General features: G+C 34.3%; 1 protein-coding gene across 4 annotated transcripts in view; it reads left to right on the forward strand.

Annotated features, from left to right (window-relative positions):
• The window catches only part of LOC149783130 (neo-calmodulin-like), a 183,435-nt gene that overhangs the window by 8,370 nt on the left and 150,507 nt on the right, over positions 1 to 24,558 (forward strand). The window contains exon 1 of one of the 4 annotated variants that reach the window (XM_089931365.1): positions 7,827 to 7,973. The exons of the other annotated variants lie outside the window; for them this stretch is intronic. The gene's annotated coding sequence lies outside the window, so the exon portion shown is untranslated. Of the gene's footprint in view, positions 1 to 7,826; positions 7,974 to 24,558 lie in introns of those variants that run through there. 4 annotated transcript variants of the gene reach the window in all.

Consider the following 24,558-nt stretch of genomic DNA (forward strand, 5'->3'; position numbering starts at 1 on the left):
CTCGCCCAAACTTTTCAAAACAATTGGATCAGGTCGACAATAGCTAAACAGCAGCTTGCTTGACAGCAAATAAAAATAAATGCCTACAGTACTGGGGGCTATAAATGGACGACAAGATCTCCATTTAGACACAAATTAAAAAGCCGCTGCATCTTCCGTTTTTAATATACTGTTTTGTCAGCACCTGAATATCTAACGCTTTCTAATGTTTTGTTTCTTAAGTTGGATATATATCTAAACGGCCTTTTAGCCGTTGATTGGCAAGTTTTACATATTACCTTTACCATTTTATCGTTTTGCTTTTACGTGTTTGTTTTTGTTTCGCTGGTCGATAAGAAACGTTTTATCACTTTTAATTAATCCTACATAAAACCTTTGTATTGCGCTAAATATTGTAGCAGTACTTATGCGCTGTACAAATACAATCAATCAATCAGTAAAACCTTGAATTTCTAACGCGTTCTAATGTTGTTGTTGCTTTTTTTAATACGTTGGACATATATCTAATCAGCCTTTTAGCCACGTTGCACATTGCAAAATTCTGTGTTTATCTGAAGTCCAAACCAGATTTTCACTGCAGTCATAATGACTATGTTATATAAGGATCCATATTCCTCAGCCTGCAAATGTATGATTGGTAATCATAAGTCAAACACTGCAAATGTATGATTGGTAATCATAAGTCAAACACTGCAAATGTATGATTGGTAATCATAAGTCAAACACTGCAAATGTATGATTGGTAATCATAAGTCAAACACTGCAAATGTATGATTGGTAATCATAAGTCAAACACTGCAAATGGCTCTTGACATAGGGAGTATTAATTTTGTTTCATAGTGGTTGTTAAAGGTACAAACGTGTAATATTATTATAGTCATTTAAAAAAAAACGCATTTGTTATGCTTGCACACTATAAAAATGTTTAATTAATCCTAAAATTCATCTTTTTAAATGAAAAAAGATTCCTAAAGATTTGTTTTTAAGTGTGATTATGTCTTTTTGAAAGTCGGCTGACATAGGGAAGCCATCATTGATTCATTTTACCAGTGTTTAGGGGGATTTGGAAAATAATTGAAACAATGGAACAGTTTTGAAAGCGTTACAATCTAGAGCGTCTTGCTGCACGCACATCGGTATAAGGCTGAACAGTAAATTAGTTTTCAATAGTTTCATCTAAATGTTCCCACTCCATAGTTTATAGTGTTTTATCTTCCGACAACAATTAGCAAGTATTTGGACTTGTGGGGATAAAACTACGTCATTTCCAGTTGGCGTTATCTTTAGGTGGGAAATAATAGCTAAGGGGAAGTAACATAATTTTATATTTCTATTGCGAGTAATTAAATTATTATTTCTTCTTTACCCTTGATAATTTTTTAATTCTTCTGTGCGATTATAACTACTTTTAATCATGTAATGCAAATCTATGTAAAAAGAAAAATGTTGGAGTATGACAGGTGACCTTTAAGCATATCTTTGCAAAGGCAACGATGGTTCTTTCTTGCTTTACCCCAGTTTCAAATTCTACTGGAGGAAAGAAGTTTCAATCGACTGAAGAATACGCTTGTTCTACTACCATCGAATGATTTTGTGACACATGTATGTATGTATTTGAAAGAGATTTGATACATATGTATGGGATATGAACAGACCAAGACCAATGATGCGGCGAATAATGGGTCAAACTGTGCATGTAATTAGGTGCTAAACGTTCAGTTGGGAATATTCAAATGAGCTTTTGAAATGCAACTCTCTGTAATAAAACAATACGGTAGTTTATCAGGACGTCATTATTACGTTCCGGCGTAATACCAAGAACAGGCTTGACTCCACAGAGATCAACGTACACATCCAGTATCAATGTAAAGCATAATTACGTATTGACTGCTTAGCTGGCAAGTATGTGTCATTCGAATAAGCAGTTATGGTTATAAAGCGATATATATATATTATTATTCGGAATACCGCTAACATCTATTCAGAACGTTATTCACCAATACTTGCATTAGTAATGTTTGGATTCAGTTCGCAATACCATCAGTTCCTATAAAATGTTCACTTTGCATGCTGGGTAAATAAATTGTTTCGTGAATTTTTAAAAGATTCTTGTTTTTTTGTACTCTTTTCTGATATATATATATATATATATATATATATACTGACTGACAGAAGCATAGGTATATAGATAGACAAACAATCGGACACTTACAGACAACATTAGTGATCTCGCAGAAGTAAAGCATATTTGCTAAAATAACACCGCTCATTCTGCTATCATTTCATCTACCTTTATCTACATTTACTTCTAACTCATCTTGATCATTCTTTCAGACAGACAGCAGATGTGAGAATTGTGCACAATGTAATGCTCAGGAGGCAATTTCAAATGAAAACAAATCCATCGTCTCAATTCGTCTAACTTTAAAAGCGTTATTTGTCTATTGTCTAGCGAAAAGTATTAAACGCTCACGTCAGTGCTAATAAATCTCCCATATTCATTATATAAATCGGACTTACTTATGAAATCATTCATCAGTGTAAAACATCATATTTCTAAGAATTTACAGGACACAAGATGTATCTTTCTTGCACCGGGACACGAACCAATTGAAATAAATCCAATGGTTTATAGTTTTAATGTCATTATTAATACTTCGGTTATGCCCTGCCTTGTGACGTATTTCCGAGGTCATTATCATTGTTGACTATAATAACGTCCCAAGGCTTGTATCATATTTGCAAGGTCCTTATTAGTAATGATTATAACGTCCCAAGAGATAAAAAGAATCGCCACATCGTACTATGACCACATTTTGTGTACGTACTATAGGCAGTTATTAAAGATAACAAGGAGCTATGCATGCCACCGGAATACTGCATGTAATGTCAGTTTGCACTGGTTACACATCTCCTTTGCTAATATTTAAATCTATAGTATGTTCAGCAAAATAATTGCTGTTTGAGATCACTTTGACCGCTCCAATGACTCATTGGTTAGGGCGCTCTCCTCGGATACGTGAGGTTACGGGTTCGAACTTCGGTTAAATCATACCAAAGACTTATAAAAATGGTACTAGCAGCTGTCTCGCATGGCGCTTATATTCATTTGCAATGAACTGAAAAATGGCAGATGTGGTGGGGGGTTACATTCAGGCGATATGGATGAATTTCGATCAGTTACCATAAGAGACTAATTAACTACAGTGTGTTGTTTTTCTCCGTTGCATTGATTGATATAATCTTCCTATAGTTTTAAATTATCTTGAAAACAATGTGCTCATTTGCTTCAGTACCAATGGAAATGTACTGGACGTGTTATGACAGTGCTGAACTTAGTGACAGTCCTACCATAGGCCTACCATCGGGTCCTTAGTCGTGAGTAATTCCCTCCTGTTCCAGTTTTCGGTGCTTTATTTTGCAATTTTTATCAGTTGTTAAAGACCTTGACGCATTGCGATTTTTAAAAAAAAATATAACCATGTTATCAAACATGGTGTATCTCGCACTTCTGGGTAGTATGGGCGGGGAACACATTCGTAAACGATATTTTTAATTTGGCATGGATTGAAACGCGTAAATTAATGTCAGTCTTAATATTTTCGAAATTATTTTTCATTAGTTTTCAAAGCAACATTTTTACCATAAAAAATACAGACATAATCAGCAGGACTCATTCATGTTGCAGTTATGTTTGTAAAAATATTCAAACGTTTAAACCCGGCAACGCCTTATCGCTCTGATAGAGTTTGGAGATGAATGCATATTTAGCGTCAAACACAAAAGTCGTCCTCAACAGACCATTCACCATGACACGAAAATGGGTCTCAGTAGACCATTCACCATGACACGAAAATGGGTCTCAGTAGACCATTCACCATGACACGAAAATGGGTCTCAGTAGACCATTCACCATGACACGAAAATGGGTCTCAGTAGACCATTCAACATGACATCCATATACATATACGTCATCTGTGTTACGGCACAGCTGATGATTCGTAGACCAATTCTGCCTCCTTGTTTGTCGAAAAATATTACAACTTAAAACCTAGTAACTTTACTGATTTCCAAAAATAAAACATTATTATTATTATTATTATTATTATTATTATTATTATTATCGTCATCATCATCATCATCATCATCATTATTATTATTATTATTATTATTATTATTATTATTATTATTATTATTTATACAATATCGCGAACAAATAGCCTTCATCAACTACCTACGGGAGACTTTGCAGCTTAGGTGGCGAAGCGTAAGTCTCGTAATCCAATGTCGCGGGTTCGATACCTACCAATGCGGTCTGGTTGGCTGCTTCGGCGTGCAGTTGGGAAAAGCACTCATCACACTTTTCCTCGGTATCATATGATTAACAATGTGTTAAAGGTTCCGTTAAAAATCAACCAGCAACATTCACTGATTGCTGACTTGTAGGCTCTTTAGACGTTTCGATCTTTAAACGGTCCCGCTAACTTAAAAGTGGTTCAAATAAATTTAATAGTAATATGACGAAGAATACTTTTAATTCGCGTTCATCATAATTTAGAAAGAGGACATAATGTTATTAAAAATTAAATCATAATCATCTCAATTTAAATTGTTAAACGTCAAAGTGGAAATTAAAACGAGTCCTTTAAAGACTCGGAATCGGTTATAGTTTCTCTTCGAAAACGATTACATCGAGTATTGAGCGACTGAATCAAACCAGTCTCTCCATACACTTTATGTAATACGTAGCGTTTTGACAGTTAATCCTGGTTTGCCATAACTCAACGATTTATTTTTAACAGAAGAAAGGCTTAACAGTCTCTTAACGAACACGTTTTCCTTCTTTATTCTATTATTCCAGAGCAATGGTAAAGAGAAACATATTTTCTTCTTCTTATCGCAAGAATCAAGAGCACATTAATCTATATGGTTGTCATTAGGGTTGCACTTGATTACATATATATACAAGTTAAAGCGTTTTTCGTTCAGGAAATTAACTTTCTTGTAGTAATAGACAGTACAACGTAAGTCTGTCATATATGCTTATCAAGAACACCAGTCGTTTTATTTAATGAGCTTGTCATTCACAACACATTTTCCAACACACTCCCTACCTTTGCAATTTCACTTGTTTTTAATTCATTAAATAATGTATTTTCACGCTGTGTATATCGTATTCATGTTATAACGGAGAGGAACAAGTTTAATTAATATAATTTGTTTCCAGTCTTATTGATTTTCTAATTTGCTTTGCGAAAATTAGATATTTTCAACCATTATAGCGTTGCATTTAAGTATTGATATAATACACCGATGTATTTCTCCTATCCCGAGTTCTGCAGAAGCCGGTGTCTCGCCTGTGTTAATGCACAGTGGCACTCGCAGAATTATTTTGGATGGGGAAAAATATGTAGCGGTCAGCTATTAAGTTTTACGGATATAGGCCAAAATATGTTTAGAGGTAAAATATGGGGTGGGTGTTTGCACCTATATAAAGACACTCATGCTGGTGCAATATGTCCCGCATCACTCCACAAACATGAACGTTGTCGTCGCCACCGTCTCATCCGAAACAAAGTGATTATATATTATAGCACAATAATATATATCACATGGTAACATAATATACCAAGCTTTTACTCGTAATAAATAACTAAATAAATCAGAAATGACACACTGACTGCAATGGTGATGGTAGCTTGTTGTGATTTGGTGTTTTGTGGCACGGGAATTTTAAATATCATGCCGAGAAAAATAGCCTAAAGTGCGGCCGTTTATCTGAAGTATATTTGTCGACAAACATTTATTTAAAAAGGAGAACAATTAATCTCACTCGATGTAGTAAATTGGACTATTTTGTCAGGTCTAATACAGCAAGTTTAAGAAACAATGCCTGTATCACCGTATGCATTGAGTTGTAATAGTGCTGGGTATAGGCAATGCACATTTAGTCTCTTTCCACTCTGTCATTGTCGCTAAATAATTGATTTTGGTATCTGCCAATTTGCTATCCAATTATGGCTACTATCACAACGCTGACCAATTCTCACGTCACGTCGGTATGTTAGGATCAACAAATTAGTTCCAAACACATGGTCTCATTAATTTGTTAATTGGCATGGCTTGGTAGTAATTCTACATGAATAACAAATCTTTAAAAAAAGTAATTTTAAACTAAGCACAGTTCCTTCAAGAAAAGTGTGTTAATATGTATTTTTGCAAAGAGTAAAATTGCGGATGCTTATAGTAACACTTCCGTCGTCAAATATTCACTTTCGGAAGTGCGTATTATTGCATGTTGTAAAGATCTTCAATTAAGTAAGTAAATCTGGCTTGTACCTTGCAATTACATAATGCCTAAATAGAAATGGTCGGTTTAAATAAAAACAATACAAAATTTTTAAAAAATTGATCTTGTGAACCTTGAGAATCTTTCTCGACAAGCCGTTAACAAGGGAGGCAAATCTTGCGCAGAGTTATTAAATGTCGACGAGCGCATGGCGTTTCGGATTAACTCCATAGAGAAGAACTGTTTGGACTGAATAATGAAAAGCTTTGGGTCGGGGTGACAGGGGGGGGGGGGGTAAAGCAGCAGCTACGGGGTCTCTCGGATGAAACTCCGAGTGGCAGCCTAGGAGGCCAAGCTACTAAAATATTCCCAGCGCATGATGTAACTCATTTGACTGTAAAGGAAACTCACTGGTACTTCTTGAAAACTTGGTATTGTTTCGCACCTGGATCCGCCCCTGACCAGGACAAACGCCAACTCTTAGATGTCCTCGAGCAGTGTGCAAGTATATGTGTGTGTGTGTGTGTGTGTGTGTGTGTGTGTGTGTGTGTGTGTGGTCTACATATTAGCTAAACGCATTTTGTATTTTCTCACGAACAGAGAGGAAACGTCGTCGCATTTCTGTATATTAACATATCAAAGACAAAACTTTAGAGAACTTCATGTAAATATTAGAAAAACACACACTTAGAGTCCTTTTGCTGAGCTGTGGTATATTGAGATATTAATTCTGATAAATTATTGAGTGTATACACCTTTTAAATATACAACTTCATTGTAGAAATGTAAAAGAACCACACAATGCTATCACTTTATATCTTAAATAATTAATTTGATTGTTTGCATTGTGTTCTTAGTCGTATTGGTCAATACATGCAGCGACGGTTTTTGGGGTTGTGCGGGCCCGGTGCACAATGAGGACAATGGGCCCATAAAGTCTAATTTCTATATCACTGAAGAATTTCTGTGAAATATTCATAGAAAAATAGATTTTGGTTTTCACAAACAAATTCATTTTTAAATAATCTACTTTAATTATCATATGTTTCAAACAAACTCCAAATTTTCAGGACCCCTATATTGCGGACACTGCGCAATCGCTCCTCTCGCACCTCACTAAGGCCAATGATACATGTCAAGCAGCAGTTGTTTCCGTTTCTTCTTCTTCCAAGGTCAAGTTTACTATCAACTCGAAAGCTATTTGCAAAGACAAATATTCTCTAACTGAGATCAAGTCCTCCTCATGATCGTGTAAGATACAATGAAGCCTATAGGTGTGAAACCACACAGGAATATTGTGAAAGAATCCTCTGCTAGTTTCACATTTACACTATGTTGATATTAAATGTGATATTTGGACAACGAATACAAGAGAGTCAGGAGAATAGTCAACACACTAATCAATAAATGCGTCATTGGACAAACAAAAAGCGATTTCTTTTTCCGGTGAACGAGATCTTATCGTTTGGTTTCTTTTTAAAAGAAGAGCGAATGAATTATAGGTCTGGCTACAGGCAGACAGATTTTAATTGTTTGCACAATGTGTTACTTCAGATTAATGCCAAAAGATACAGAGTGTCAATAAAGGAGGAAACTTGATTGTGTTTTACTGTGAAATCATTAATTGCGTTTTGACATCCTGGACTTGGACTGATTTTTCGAATCTTGAAAGGAAACTGGAATGGTAAGTGTATGCTTGTTATTCAGTTAAACACAAGAGTAGAGACACACGCGTTCATTCACATGCATATTCGTCCATCCATTATCCTCCATAAGGAAATTATTGATTTATTCGTTTTAACTTCAGGCTTATCTCCTTTAGAAACTGGAACCGATTCATCTGATAGTTAATTGACAGAATCCACTCGCAAGTAAAAAATCATAAAAGAAACGAGATAAAAATTGACCGTAAACTATCAGAAAATAGATTTATAGTTTGAGGAGAGCGAATTCATTACAGAACATAATAAGTCCAGTATGATAACTAGTTTGTTATTGCTTGGTGGAAGGTATGCAACAAATAGCTGCCACATTTAAAGTGACTCGTAATTTAGATTTTCATGCAGATAATACATTTTTATTTTTATTTTACTTTGTTGGGATTTGTGTTCTATGGCACAGCAACACAAGTAGGCCATTAGGTGCAAAGGCACTTGAAATAAAGATATTTGCCTAAGTACACAACATGGCAGTCGTCACAGGCTGATTAAATGGTAAGATTCCGGCCCACACACAAATTGTAATTTAACTAGCACATTATGTTATAACCCAAAGCCATACACGGGATCACGAAGTTCACGAGCAGTGCAGCTTTAGTTTATGTTTGAACTGTTAAATATAAAGCTATCATTTTCTTTTATTTTGTTTAGTATAATGGAAAGCAACTTATAAGTTTCTGTGAAATTGTTCCGTAATTTTGTATTCTTTAACCTTATGATAGTATTATTTGTTAATTCTGCGTACTATTATCAAGCAGTATTCTATAGGAATCCAGCGATAGCACTTTTCGTTCTGTCTGGTGTATATCTGGTGTATATTTATAACTCTCTCTCTCTCTCTCTCTCTCTCTCTCTCTCTCTCTCTATATATATATATATATATATATATATATATATATATATATATATATATATATATATATATATATATATATATATCACGTTTTTGGCATTAAATTAAGTTTATACTAAAATGTTTGAAATCATTACTATGTACAACATTGACTGAGTTCGGGTGAATTAATCAACACTTAAGCATGCTAATTTCAACTCAGATGGAAATAAATGTTCAATTTTGAACTATTTTGTCAGTCAATTTCGAAGTCATTTTTTTACTTATGAATAATTTATTGTTATGATGAACCCGATCATAACCAAGTCACTAGTGTTTTTGAGAGATCAACCTGACATCTGACATGAACTATAGTGTCATGCTTAATTTTCATTTTGATCGAGTGAGAAAATACAAGGACAAGAACAAATATCTAGAAAGCGACGCTGTTGTCATGGCACTTCTAATTTGTCAAATACATACTTAAACAATTTCTATAATTTTCCTTTATCACTCGTTTATTCATTCAGTCAAACTGAATACCATCCAATTATGTGGATATAAATCTGTTTGAAATACAGTGAATGAAATTTTAAATATTTTTTCTGTATCGTTTTTAAGGACTATTATCTGACTTTCTTTTAAAGCTAAATTCTACAACAGTGTTATTAAATATATTTTTTGAAAGTTAGTTAAAACGATTCTTTTAAAATTGATGTACCCTCTTCTGTGTAAAAGCCTTTTGATAAGTTTTGGTCACTAGCACAGCATCACGAGGAATGACATATATATATAAAAAATCCCCAAACGTGCATTTGACGGTATTCGTACCTCAGTATTATATTACGTTGGGGTGCTTTACTTATCAAGGGTGACTCATTCAATCTAAAATTATTTTCTCAGTGGCCATTCATATTTTCACATTTATGAAAGTGTTAACATAAAATTGTTATTTTTACAACACGCGTTCCATAAAAACCACTTCTGAGAAGAAAATTCAAAAAACATTTGCATGTACTAGGAGAGACATAGTTGTTCAGTTACAAATCTCAAAAATATATACATCTCCTTTTTTGACACAGACTGTCTTACACTGCTTATAGGTCTAGTCTGACTGCAAGAAAAACAGGCCCTGATCTGCGGTTTCATAATGGGCCGGTAGATCATGGTGCATGATGTTTGTTAGACTTACTAATCCTGTAAAAACTGCACAGACCCCGATTTGTAGGAGCATCAGCGAATGACTTATAATAAGGTAACTCCGGGAATTCCTATAGTTTCACAAGAAGCTCCACTTTTCAATTACAGGCCAACTAATTCTGGTATCAAAGCTGTGGTTAAAGAAAAAGTAAAAAGAAAGGGAGCTTGGTTACAGATATTACCTTGCCACTTTAGAAATATAATTTAATGTGCATTTGCAATCTGGGACTAGTATTTCATGTTTTAAATATTATTTTAATTTCACTGGGTTGCATTACGAGGCGGCACAGGAAAAATAGTCTCTTGTTAAGATATGTTAAACCAGTCGACCAACTAAAACCATAGATGATAGAAACGTTTTTTTTTCGTTTTTTATTTTACCTCGAAAAACGCGTTTTTCTACGTTTTTTTTTTTTGTTTTTTTTTTTTTTTTTTGTTTTTTTTTTGCTGGACAATATAAATTATATGGAGGAAACCATAGAGTGGTCAGATCAGTCAGATGGTGATAACGACATTGAGTGAAAATTTTTCAATGTTATCTGGACTACGGGTTAAAACTTTTTGACATTTTTTCATATTTGTATCACTGAAACTTTAAAACTGGTATGTAGCGTGTAAATAAGTAAAATATTGATTTTTGTGTTGCCTAAAAACTACTGGAACGTTTTTTTTTTTCGTTTTTTATTTATTGAGAAAATATGCGTTTTTTACGTTTTTTATTTTAATTTTAACGTTTTTAACATCTATGACTAAAACTACATAAACATGGTTTAATCGAATACTTTGTTTTTAACACGTTAAACAAAAGATCTGTTTCAAGTATAGCGCTACGTCACTGGATCCGCGTTGTAATAAAATAGTTGAGCAGCGGATTGTAATGAAAGTACAGCCAATAATAAACTATTCATATCCCCTGTTTCTCAAAACAAAATGGTTGTGCTGAAATATGAACTATTTAATGGTAGGCATGTAAGCTGGGCGTATTTCTTGACACAATTCCCAGAAATTAATATATGTGCGAGAACTGTTCAAAATTAAACGTTTTATTTATCCAGGTTGACTCCGTGAACCTAAACTGTTTTTCTCCGTGGCCCATCCTTTTACGATATTTATACAAATCTTGACATAAATATAGATATTATTAAAATAAGCAAAAGATAATAAAATGCATGCCACCGTTGTTAGGTAAGTGCATGCAATGAGATTAAATTAAATATTTTTTTTCTTCTTCAAAGAATGTAATACTATTACAGTTTAACCAAAATGCATTCAATCCTCATTGCTTAACTGTTTCAAGAAAAGAGGACGCCGCGTCTGTCATAGAAAATAGCTGGTAGTACGAAATGTCTTTCAACGCGCAGGAAGTGAGACATTACAAAGCGCGATATTCAGTCCGGTTTGTACTGGATCATACCTTTATATTAACTTTGTCCGCAACTGTTCACGTGCGTTAAAATTGATTTTGTTATATTTTTTTTTCTCGGGGCGTACACATAATGGCATTCTAACGGAAAATGAATGTTTAATGGAGGATCGTGTGAATCATGCCATTTAGAGATATGTTTATTGAATTCGTACAAAACGGCACCTTTACTGAAGTAGTCGATACTGAACGTCTACATGACCTGTATAGAAATTCAACAAAACACATATATTAACATACACATACATATACAGTTAGAAATCTCAAATGTATAAAATTATTTCCACGCATAAAAGGATAAATACAATGCATCACACCAGATGATTTATAAAATACACATATTGTTGTGACCAACAAAATTACTGCCACAGATGAAAGATTGAACGCATTGCGTTCAGTGTGTTATACCATTCGTTTGATTATTCTCTTTTACAAGAGTTAAAAGTAAATAAATGTATTATTCTAACACGAATCGTGTCCACCTACCGTACACATCAGAGATCATTTATTTGTGTATTAAAGTAGATACGCCATTTGATACGAAGTGTCACTCTCATCATCTCCCATTATGGTGCCATATTTCATAGCCAGACTTTCTACTACTGTAGCAATGAGTCAGCAGAGCGCATACTAGGTAATCGTTACGTGCCGGCAAAGTAGCCTATCTTACGGCAATGATTCCTACGTTAAAACCACGATGCCAACGTTATGACTAAAATATTAATAGCAACTGGCAACGAAGAAAGAGCTGGAATCAAAAGTTACAGAAAGCGTTGGCGATCGTGTCTCTGTTTTATTTACGTACAGAAATTAATACTGATGGTGGTACCAGTCACAGGAAATGTCCCTAATATTCGTTTCTCGAACCTTAACTTTTGTTGTAATGACTACCACTAGTTTTGTCTGCAGAACGTATTACCGGTTGACTACTACGCATTGAACCTGACCATTTTAGCTACGATTTACATTTATCAAGTATTTTTTAAAGTTCTAGGCCAACGTTTCTGCTTAACATGAGACTATACATAACTGAAGACGATCATGGCAGTCTTTGAGAGATTGAGGGAACTTGTACTCGCCTCTTGCACTGACGTAGGACAGACGCGCGAGCAGTGAAAATCACAGAACTGCAGCACGCCCTCTATTGATGAAGCAAACCCAAGCGACATCTCCTGTCAAGTGTGCCACAGACAGTTCAAATCACAAACTGGCTTCATCAGTCATTCACGTACTCACATAAACCAAAACAGTTAGGGATGTCATGGTCATCTTAGAAACTCGAAGGACGAACAACTATAGAGGACATGTATTTCTTCTTTTATGGATGTAATTTCGTTACAACGTATATTACAACGATTTTTTTATAATGCTGCTAAACCAATTATCTCACTTTATAGGAATTATATGTCGTTCTTTAATTTTAATACCTGTCATTTTAATGCAGGCTCTAAATATACAATACCGTCCCTCGTTTTGTTGTCTTACTTTGTGTGGTAATTTTACAGAATCTATTTGTGTTATGTGTATCTTTTGAAGCCTGTCTGCAGTACGAGAATAATAAAGCAGATAGCAGTGCAGGAATGACGAAACCCATGCGTATGCACAAGATCAAAGTCCACCAGCTAAGCTAAAATATAGATGTATAATTCGTATTCAGCCACATTGCCCTGTAAGTAGCCTATTTACAAAGCAATGAAGATGTGGAGTAGATGGACTGAGTATGGCATGTGGGAATGAACCCCACTCGTTCGGTAATTTCCGGAGCGTGTAGGTCGCCTGACGTCATATTTTGAACACACACCTTACTTCCCTTTCTATCGAAACATAAACAAAGCACGTGTTCCGTTCCATATTAGTTAATTTGAAAAGTTTTATCATCACAATCATGCCAAGAGGCGATCGTGGAAGTTCAAGCAATGGCAGCGGGGTCAGGTGTGTTGCAGCAAATTGTGGGAATACAAATGCTGATGGGTTTTCCATGCAAGCCTTCCCGAAAGACCAAGCACTTCGTCTAGGTAGACAGATTTTGTATAAAAGAATCAAACGAGCAACTGGGAAGGTCCGACTGAGATTTCTGCCCTCTGCTCCTTTCACACCAGAATGGTTCCAGTGTAAGTATAGATTTGACGTTGAGCATAAGGGTAGGGCACCAAAGAAAGTCAAACTCAATGATGATGCTCTCTCGTCTTTCCACTTAGTGAAGGAAACTCACAACCAAGCCAAGGTTACCTGCAAATGTATCAGAACCTTCAACACCAAAGCATCAACTGTGTATGCTTGACATGTTGTTACGGTCAGAGGGAGTAACTTGTCAAGTGTCACCGCCAAAGAAAATAAGACGGGGCTATTCAAAGAGAGAAGCAGCAAGGGTGAGTTTTTAATGACAAGTACCATATTATTATATTTATGATATTCATTAGACCAGTCACCACATCATTTTCATCTGTAGAACGTTCTTTCATAGTTTCCTAACAAATGCAGTAAATATCTAATAAATCAAGAACTGAGATATATTTGATAAATATTGTAAATATTTTCATGTTGCCTTCAACTTTGTTTGACCATGTGAATTGAAAAATCTTTCTGCTGGTAGATTTCAAAGGCCTACATGTATATTTCATTGTCGGACTCATGTGCAAATCAAATTACAAATAGATATTAACAAACATGATGAAGTTTAGGCCCATCCCCAATTAATACAAATCTCTATAAAACAAAATGTAGTAGAACTTGTACAATAATGTGCTGTAATTGTTTCGGTGGTAGTGGTGTTGTTATTTTCAACAATGTTTCAGTCGTATCGCGACTAATTAATTTTAGGAAGTCAGTGAATAGCCATCAGTATAAGCGACTCATAAATGTTTCTCTAATAAGGTACGTTTTGGTTTAGATTATTGCTGCACATGAGGACCAATGTTCACAACAAAAAGACAGTGAGACATCTCAGGATCAAGGATTATAAAATTCATTTCACATTATGAAGGAGGTACATTATATATATATATATATATATATATATAACATTTTATGAGAGCGACATTTCTGACAACATGTTTTAACAAAATGCATGTCATATTTCTAGAAAGAAATTAAAGAAAGATCTACAGCTTAAACGTTTGGAGAAAAGGATAAGTTTGCTCATCATAAGGAATATACGTCGTTCTTTCAAAATACATTTTTTATATGTTTCAAACATATTCTGTTATGGTGGATAGGGGCTTTTATTGCGGATCTAACACCCACTGGTAACTCCATCAAGTCGTTCCCTCGTAACTCTCGCGGAGGTGGAATTACTGTCATCACAAAGAACTCCATGATCAAACATCTTAACCACACCACAAAATTCAATTTCGACCACACATCGTTTGAACTAGTCCAAACCACACTCACACTGGACCAAAGGTCAGTCCATTTTTTCTGCCTATACCGCCCCCCCCCCCCCCAGTAGAAAAAAAAAACAAACTGGCTGAATCTCTCTTTTTGGAATAATTTCCGAATCTCCTGGAATATGGAAATTCGATAAGTGGCAACCTGATTATTCTTGGAGATTTCAACTTTACTTTGACTGTCCCGGAAACCCAAACACATCAAAACTTATAGATTCCATGAATGTTTTTAACTTCAAACAGCCAGTTAACCAGCTCACCTATAAACATGGTCACATTTTAGACTGGATTCTTCATAGACCTGATGATAACATTATACGGTTCTCCCTGGTATCCCATGACCTTGCATCAGATCACCTCTGCATTATATGCCACCTTGACGTATCAGTCCCTAACCCTCCACCTTTATCTGCTACTAAGAGAAACCTTCGTATGATAAATAGAACCAAACTAATGCACGACATCCAAGCAAACCTAACAACTTGCTCACCTCCTACAGAAGAGCAACTCGATAACTGCCTGCGTTCATTGCTCGACAAATATGCCCCAGCTACCAGGTGCAGAGTATCAATTCAAAAGTGTTCTCCATGGTATAGCAGTTTTAGGGACAAGCTTCGCACTGCTAAACGAGACCGCCGTAAAGCTGAGAGGCTTTGGCTTTCCACCAGACTCACTATTCATAAGCAAATCTATGAAGCCGCTAAGAAGAATGTCACAAATATAGTCCATGCAGCGAAATCAGCCCACTACACTACTAAGATCATGGAAAGTTCCTGCTGAAAAGAGCTGTTCGAGAGTACCAACAAGCTAATGTCAAGGAACAAATCTACACCACTTCCAACTACATTCTCTCCAGTCGACCTTCCGGGTATGTTTGCAAATTTCTTCCGTGAGAAAGTACAAACCATTAGAAATAAGCTTCACACCACAATTTCAATTGTCTCGGCGTCACCATACAGTTGGGATACAGAATTTGAGCGGCAACCATTATCAGCGTTTGAACCTGTCTCTATGGATTTTGTACGTACAATCGTGATGAAGAGTGCACCAAAGTCATGTGAACTTGATCCAATTCCAACATCACTGCTCCTTGAGTGCTTAGATCCAGCATTTCCTTCACAAACTGATGTTATTATTACCTCACTGTCATCCGGGGAATTCCCATCATTATTCAAAACTGCCATTGCAAAGCCTCTGCTGAAGAAACTAACACTAGACCATAACGATTTAAAGAACTACTGCCCAGTTTCTAATCTCCCATTCATATTAAAAATCTTAGAAAAGGTTGTTCTATCAAAGCTTGTATCTCATCTGAATTCAAACAGTCGTTTTAGCAACGTACAATCTGCATATCGCCCTTGCCACAGTACTGAAACTACTCTTCGAAAAGTAGTTAATGAGATTCTCTCTGCGTTGGATAACGGAAAGAGTACAGTCCTCACCCTCTGCTGTAATTGACACAATAGACCATGCTATCTTACTTCACCGTCTCCAGCATGTATTTGGCATTCGTGATACAGCCTTACTGTGGTTCAAGTCCTACTTGGTCAACAGGATACAAATTGTATTTGCAAATGGAATACACTCCAGCCCAGTTGATCTATGTTGTGGTGTTCCACAGGGGTCTGTTCTTGAACATGCTGTCTTCATTATATGCACTCAGTCGCTCTCATGCGTCATAGATCATCATCCAGTGTAGTTCAGGTTTTGATCAGGAAAGGAAGTGCGGATCCTCTGAACAACACGTGATGGAATGATGACCAATTCCTTGCTCAAGAAGTCCCAACACTACCGAGCAGATTGTCTATATGCTTTATACCGATGTCTTCTAAAATAATAATTTGAAAATTAAGTTTAAAATAAAATAGGCTTTATGCATTAGATCACATTAGGAAATCAAAAGTTTCAGAAGATAGTGTTAATAGTGGCTAAGTGTGATTTATGGTTATTTTGTATATCAATAAAGTTAAATGAGTCCAATATATATATATATATAAAAATTATAAATAAACAACACCAACACGTAGAATGTGTGACCGGTTTCGCTTTAATGCTTCATCAGACTGAATTCAAACTGAATTCAATATCATTGCTTACGTCATTAAATATGTTGTTTCTAAGTGATCAATGAAATAAACAATGATATAAACAAGATGACGTCATAGCTACATTTTTAACGTAATTATCTAATACTTTAACGAATAATTTACATGGAGATGTGCATATGCAGCAAAGATTAATGATATCTTAATACATAAATATATATATAAAACTGGATCTTAAAGATACATATATCTCTACTGATAACTATATATATACAATTTATTAACAAATAGAGATAAACAGTTTTAGTAATATTTGTATTATGTATAATACACGCTTATTAGAAGTAAAGGAAATAAATTAAAAACAAAAAAAAAAAAATTACAAAAAAAATAAAAAAATTACAAAGATAAATGTATACAACATAAATACCAGTATAATCTTTATAGCTGTTAAAGTGGTTATCAGAACTCAATTTATTTAATAAAAATATAATAAAAAAATATGGTGTGCATTACGGTTACTATCAAGTATTTTATAAATAATTAATCATATTATACTGATAATTAATTACAAATTCAATTTCATTTTTAAAGAATTAGTAAACTTATTTTTATGTTATTAGATTATACTTTTACCAATTAAGATTTTCTGCAAAGTAAAATAATATGAAATATTCATATCTAATTGTAAACAGGGGACATAATTCAGAAAAAAAAAAAATTACTAAATGTCATATAGTGTTTTTGAATTTAGACCTTTTGGATATACCGTATTAAGACGGTGAATCCAATAGGTTTCCTTTAGTAGACGTTCCATTTCAGAATCAGCTTTAACAATAGGTTGGAAGGAGAAATCTTGCAATGTATGGGAATTTTTGTTAAAATGTGCGGCAACATGAGATGAAAATGATTGATCGATATAATTTTTTATATCTGATCTATGTTGGTTCATACGTTTAGATATTTGTTGACTGGTTTGTCCAACATATTGGATGCCACATTTTTTGCACGTTATCAAATAAATAACATTTGATGTTGCACAATTAATGTCACAACGCATATTAAAAGTTTCTTTCGTATTATTACTATTGAAAGAAGTATCTTCATTAATAAATGAACAGTGTGAACATCTAGGTCTATTACATTTAGTTGATGATCCTATTTTATATGATGGTTTTTCTAATTTGGAATTAGTTAGGAAATCTTTAAGATTTTTAGTCCTTTTATAAGCAAGTGTGGGTTTGCTTTCGTGTAGCGATTTAACACTTGCTTTACATGACAAGTTTAATAAATCCCAATATTTATTGATAATCTTACCTATATTAGGCAAACTTGGATTATATTCAATAACAAAAGGAATAATATCTTCATTTCTATTTTTGATTTTATATTGTAAAGATTCAAGCTGTGTAAGAGAAGATACCTTTTGGAAAGCAGTATTAATGATGTCAATAGGGTAATTTCTGTTTAAAAAATGCTGACCTAGCTCTGTCAAAGATGATTTAAAAACAGCATCATCCGAGATAATTCTTCTATATCTTTTTGCTTGACTATATGGTATCCCATTTTTACATGATTTAGGATGGCATGAAGAATATTCAACATATTGATGAATATTCGTGTTTTTAACATGAACCTTGGTAGTAATTTCATTATTTTCATTTTTCATGACATCAACGTCCAAGAATGAAACTTTAGTTTTAGAGACATTGAATGTAAATTTTATTGTTGGATGTAATTTGTTTAAATTGTCTATAAAGTAATAAAGGTCTTCTAATGAATAACTCCAAATCATAAAAATATCATCTAAAAACCTTAACCATACATCCGGTTTTAAGAGGCATTTATTTAGAAAATCATTTTCTAATTTTCCCATAAATAAAGATGCATAAGCAGGTGCCATAGGACTACCCATTGCTGTTCCCATTTTTTGGAGATAGTTTGTATTACCAAATTGAAAAAAGTTATTTTCGAGCACAAGTTTTATCAAATCACAAATATGTTCTTTTGATAGTTTATATGTAAATTCGTTATCTTCAAGATAATATTTACACGCTTCGACACCATCATTGTGTGGTATATTCGTGTAGAGTGAAACCACATCAAGTGTAACAAGGAATGAATTTTCCGTTAGTTTCGGTAAAGATTTCAATTTGGTAATGAAATCAAAAGTATCTTCGACGTATGAAGGTAGTGATTTCATTAGTGGTTGTAAAATGTGATCAATATATTGCGATATATTATTTGTAACTGAGTTGTATGTAGAAATAATGGGTCTACCTGGATATCCTAAAGGTAGTGACTTATCAACCGCTTTATGTATTTTTGGCAAAATATAAAACTGAGGTGTGCGTATTTTATTTGGGAAGATATCTAGTTCATGATATATAGAACAATTGTGTACAGAGATTTGATTAATACATTGGCTTATTTTTTCTTTCGTTTCTTCAGAAGGAATATAGGAAAGTTTTGTGTAATATTCTTCATCATTTAATTGTCTTTCTGCTTCTTTAATATAATCCTCCTTATTCATTATTACTATGGTGCTAGACTTATCCGCTTTTTTAATAATAATGCTTTCATCTTGCGATAAGCTACGTAAAAAATTTAATTCTTCTTTAGATATGTTTGTAAAATGTTTTCTTTTAGGACTGCTATTTAAAATTTCTTGTTTAGTTGCTTCAGTATAAAAATCGAGATAAATATCTCGTCCACTAGAAGGTGTAAATGTTGATTCTTTTTTATTGTAAAAGGGCTTATTTTGTAGATGGAAACTATTTTCATACTGTGAAGATGTACATGATTGTGAGAAAAATTCTTTTAATTTTAACGATCTTGTGTATTTGCAAAATGCTTCTGCTTATATATATATAACCATTTTATTTTCCGAAACAAAAAATGAAATAAAACAATATTTGTACATGTATATGTGTTGTTTTTGGCATGGTTTATCAGTATTATTGTGGTATAAGGGTTAGGCAGTGTAGACCTCCTGAACAAGGGTTCAATCCACGATGGTGTCATAATATGACTGGAAAAAGTGATTTATTAATTTGCCGTATTAATAACCCCAATACTATGCTGTCTTGCATAGATCATAAAAACAAAATTTATGAAAACAAAAGAACGTGAAAAATTACCCAGACATTTTACTTACTCATTTGCTTGTTCTGGATGTTCTCCAAATTGATGTCTATACTAGTAGTAAGAAACTGTTAAAACATGGAAGTCGAGACAAACTGGACTGAACCCTGGATGGTGTGTTATACATTGTATCCCCCTATATTCACTGCGGACACTTGTGACCTTCTCTGAGAAATTTGAAATTTTAACTTATAATATAGTTTACAGAATAAGAATTCAATTTTAATGTCATGAGGGTAATATCCTGCCTATTTCAACAGCTGTGCAAAAGAGGACCTCCTCTCCTAAGAATCTTAAGTACTTCTAAATTTTATCAACTTATTCACAGGTTTTCAAAGCTTACAACTGTGATCCGATGTACCTTTTACTTATCAACGTATAAATTCGTCTCTACACATGAAATGCAATACACTTGTACAGCCTTTATTACACGTGAGATAAAAACATTTGTAAACGATCAGGAGTCTGTTGAACAGTACTGTAAATATCGTCGCATACATATATGTATCGTAATTTAAGCCGTTGACAGAAAACAATTACCATGAATTATCGGTCAGTCTATCTTGTCTTTCTTCATCGTCATCTACATCTGCAATTTCTTCTTCGTCATCATCATCTGCAACTTCTTATTCGTCGGTAATGGAAATTTAGGGTTCAAACTGGTACGGATTAATTTGGGTGCCGGCTGCCGCTTCTACGCCATTATCAGATTCCTCTGAGCTTATTACCTCCCCATCTTCAAATGGCGAAGACACGAAGAACAGTGCCAATTCACTTCCTTCAAATTCGCAGCTTTCGTTTTGAGTTCCTGAAGACTTTTCCATAATATGACGATACAAATTCGTTTACAGAATTTGACGTTACGCTTTGTTTTCACTAAATACCGGAAGTGGTCGGAGGTTGCATTCGGTTATTATCATAAACAGGTGTGAACGCGAAATCAGGTAGGCTCCCATGCAGTTATTACTGAAACTGTTTCAATCGGATTCGATATTATGTCATAACATTCGGCATTATATCTTATCATTCGACATTATAACATAACATTCGACATTTTTTCACATCATTCGTCATCAAATCATACCACATCATATCATTCGATCGTATAGCATAACACTGGACATAATATCTTATCATTCGACATTATAACATAACATTCGACATTTTTTCACATCATTCGTCATTAAATCATGTCACATCATATCATTCGATCATAATACTGCACATTATATATTATCCTTCGACATCACATCATGTCACATCGTATCATTCTACGTATGTTAAATTAATTTACATTATATCATGTCCCATCATACATCATTCGACTTTATATCATTAGACAATATATCATATCATTTGACATTATTATATCTTATCATTCGACATTGTATCACATCATTCAGCATCGTGTTATGCCATTCTACATTATATGAACGATACAGAATCATTAACTATAATATACCTGATTTAAAATGAATATTTGCAAACGGACAATATACAGTTCATATTGCGCCGACGTCTGTATCTCCAGGTTTTAGCGGTGGCAAATATTGTAATACATTCCCTTGGTCTATAAAGCAGATTTATGTTTAGCTTCCTCTCGGTCAGATCAGGGAGGGGATATGTAACAGACAGGATCTATTTGTTTTGGTGAGTCATAGAAGCAACTCTAAATTTCTTGGTTTAATTAAAGATTTATTGTTTAAAAAACACGAAATCCAGGGTCTGGAAAACAAGCCCAGAGCACAAATAACAATCCCTACAAACTTTAATAATTTCATTACTTTAAACATATTATTTGATATTTGTAAAACAATTGTGCTCGTTGATATTTTGCTGTCTTACTATAGAAAAGAAAAACCTTATGTTGCGATACGTAACTAGAGGGCGCTTCAGTCGGGCTGAGTGCCGCTATCTTACTATTTTGTACAGAGAAGGTACCCCTCTTTACGGGGCTCCCATTCCTTTAACTTCGACTGGATAATTTCATGAATAAGGAGAACATTTTACGTCATAACCTGTGCAAAGGAAACCATCTGGGTTTTCTTTTAAACTATACGTATTTAGTAAGAATTTGATACTGCTCATAGAAGATGTTCATGAAAAATCCACAAATCGTGTGGATTATGGAGGGTTTTACGCGGGAGAGGTTTGACTTATGTATCTAAATATAGAATGTGCCAATAATATTTTGGTACTTATCTTCGTTTCGTGGGAATACATTTGTACTATAACATACCCTCCGTCTCAACCTTAACCGGAAATGCGTGTCAGTTCCCGGTAGCAACCTGTCTGACGTTGTATCACTACAGTACAACGAAATCTGTGATAACACGATATCACCTTATCTGTATAATCAATATTCATATATTTATAGTAGATTAAGGTGATTTATTGTAAGGTACGTTACTGAAAAAATGTCAGACTCCTTAGGTAGCAACTATATACTGTGAATATAAATATCCTTGCTACCTCTACTAGTAACTAACAGTTTAGGGGGCCTCGAGTGGCCGAGTGGTCTAAAGCGCTCTCCGTTACGGATCACTGCCATCTCACCTCTGTCTGCGTGGGTTCAAGTCTTGGATTCGGCCAATCTGGGTAAGTGAGAAAGCTTACCAGCAGCTTATCGTGGTGGTTCTTTCCGGGGTCTTCCCGGGTTCTTCCTCCACCATTAATACTGGCCACCATGTATAGCCTATCGTGTGCTGAAAAATGGCGTTAAACCCCACAACAACAACAACAAGTAACAGTTTGTTTTTATTATTACTGCTACAAAATAGCATAAAACCTGCTTCATACCTTTGGATATAAAATTAATGTAGTAGTAAAAAAAAGATTAATACAAATGTATACGTTATCTGCACAGATGAGATGTGATTGTTTTATGTTTGAAGAATAAGACCTCCTACCCTGTAATAATTTAAAGAAACTTTTAAAATTTTTAAGGTTACTCACATCTTAGGCTGTTGTAGCATCCATACCCCCTGCATAAACATCTTCATTAGTCTGTGATGTTATCGTTATTTTACACTGTTTAAAAATAAGTTAATATTGTTATGACAAAAAATGGCAGCAAAATCCAATTATGCGATAAAGCAACTGCAAAATAAATAAACAAATAAAAATAAAAGTATATACAGTACTGTATTTAACTTTTCATGGAAATATTAGAGAAAAACAAATATTTTATGTAAACTTACAGTCATAAAAACAATATTTTTAGATTAATTAGTCTAAACAAATTATCATTCAGGTAGGAATTTAAAACGAATAAATACCTGGATTGTCTTGTTACATTACTCATATATTCCTTTTGAAAAGTAAGGAGATATATGTAACCAATCCCTTCTGGTTTTTACTTTTACATGAACAAAACAAGCTTTACACATAATTTGGCTTTTGGATTGGACATCCACTCATAACTGTAAATTCTGAGCAACTAAAGCTGCAAATTCTGGACTGGTTGAGGCACATTTCCCCAACATTTCCTTATATATACCAATACATTTGTAAATTACGCCCCAAGAACATCCTGGTTATATTCTTTCGTGACTGCTTCATTAATTAACACAAAAAAATCCATTATTGGATTTATTTTCAATATATAAACTTTACAAAAAATGTTAACTTTTTGGAGAATTCTTTTTTTGTAGGCAATAAAATAAGTTATTTGCACTTGCTATGAGCAAAAACGATGAAAAGGGGTATACTTTATTTGCTAATTTTTTATTTCTGATGCTTCGAACGTCTTAGAAATACCATATTTATTAACCTGAGATGAAACTTGAAATGTGGCCTCTTATCCATTACTTATGTAGAAAACCTGCAAACGCTGCATTATTAAGCATCGGAACGAAATGGCGTGTAATAATATTGAACAAAAATTGTTAACAGGATATTTGGCGGTCCCTTTATCGAGGATCATCGAATTATGGTGAAAAATGAAGGTGTAATTAATTTTTTACGTGTCATACCTCTACATAAGAAAGGCCTTACTATGTTGATCCAAAATAATAGTAAGATCTAAAACTTGAACAAAGGTCTACTGTGTACTGATCATCGTATATGTTCATGTTTAATATCATCTACAATAAGGGACTTGGACAGCTCCGGTCGCCTAATGGTGGGAGGTCGTACGTTCGAACCCCGGACATCATTAAGAGGTTGGCGTTAGGACTGGTAGACCTGGTGTCACGATAATGTTACTGGGTGGGACATCATGCAGCGTGTCTGCGGCATGATGTACTAGTGCTAGACATCGCCATAAACTGCCACACTGCAGTCATCGTAGTGATATGACTTTAACATTGTTAAAGCTACGTTAAAAATCCAAAAACACACACACAATCAGTGACTTGTACTTTATATGGGAAAATTTAGAATATCCCCATCCTAATTTCCGCATTCACTTTATCTCCCACGAAATAAATCGTCTCTTCTGTGCATTAACAAACTATTCTGTGATCCATCTAATTTCTACATACAACGTCGTCTTTAGACCCCAAAAGGAAACCTTTAAAA

Source organism: Sinohyriopsis cumingii, chromosome 14 (genome assembly GCF_028554795.1).
Source record: "Sinohyriopsis cumingii isolate HCF-2022 chromosome 14, ASM2855479v2, whole genome shotgun sequence".
NCBI lineage: Eukaryota > Metazoa > Mollusca > Bivalvia > Unionida > Unionidae > Sinohyriopsis > Sinohyriopsis cumingii.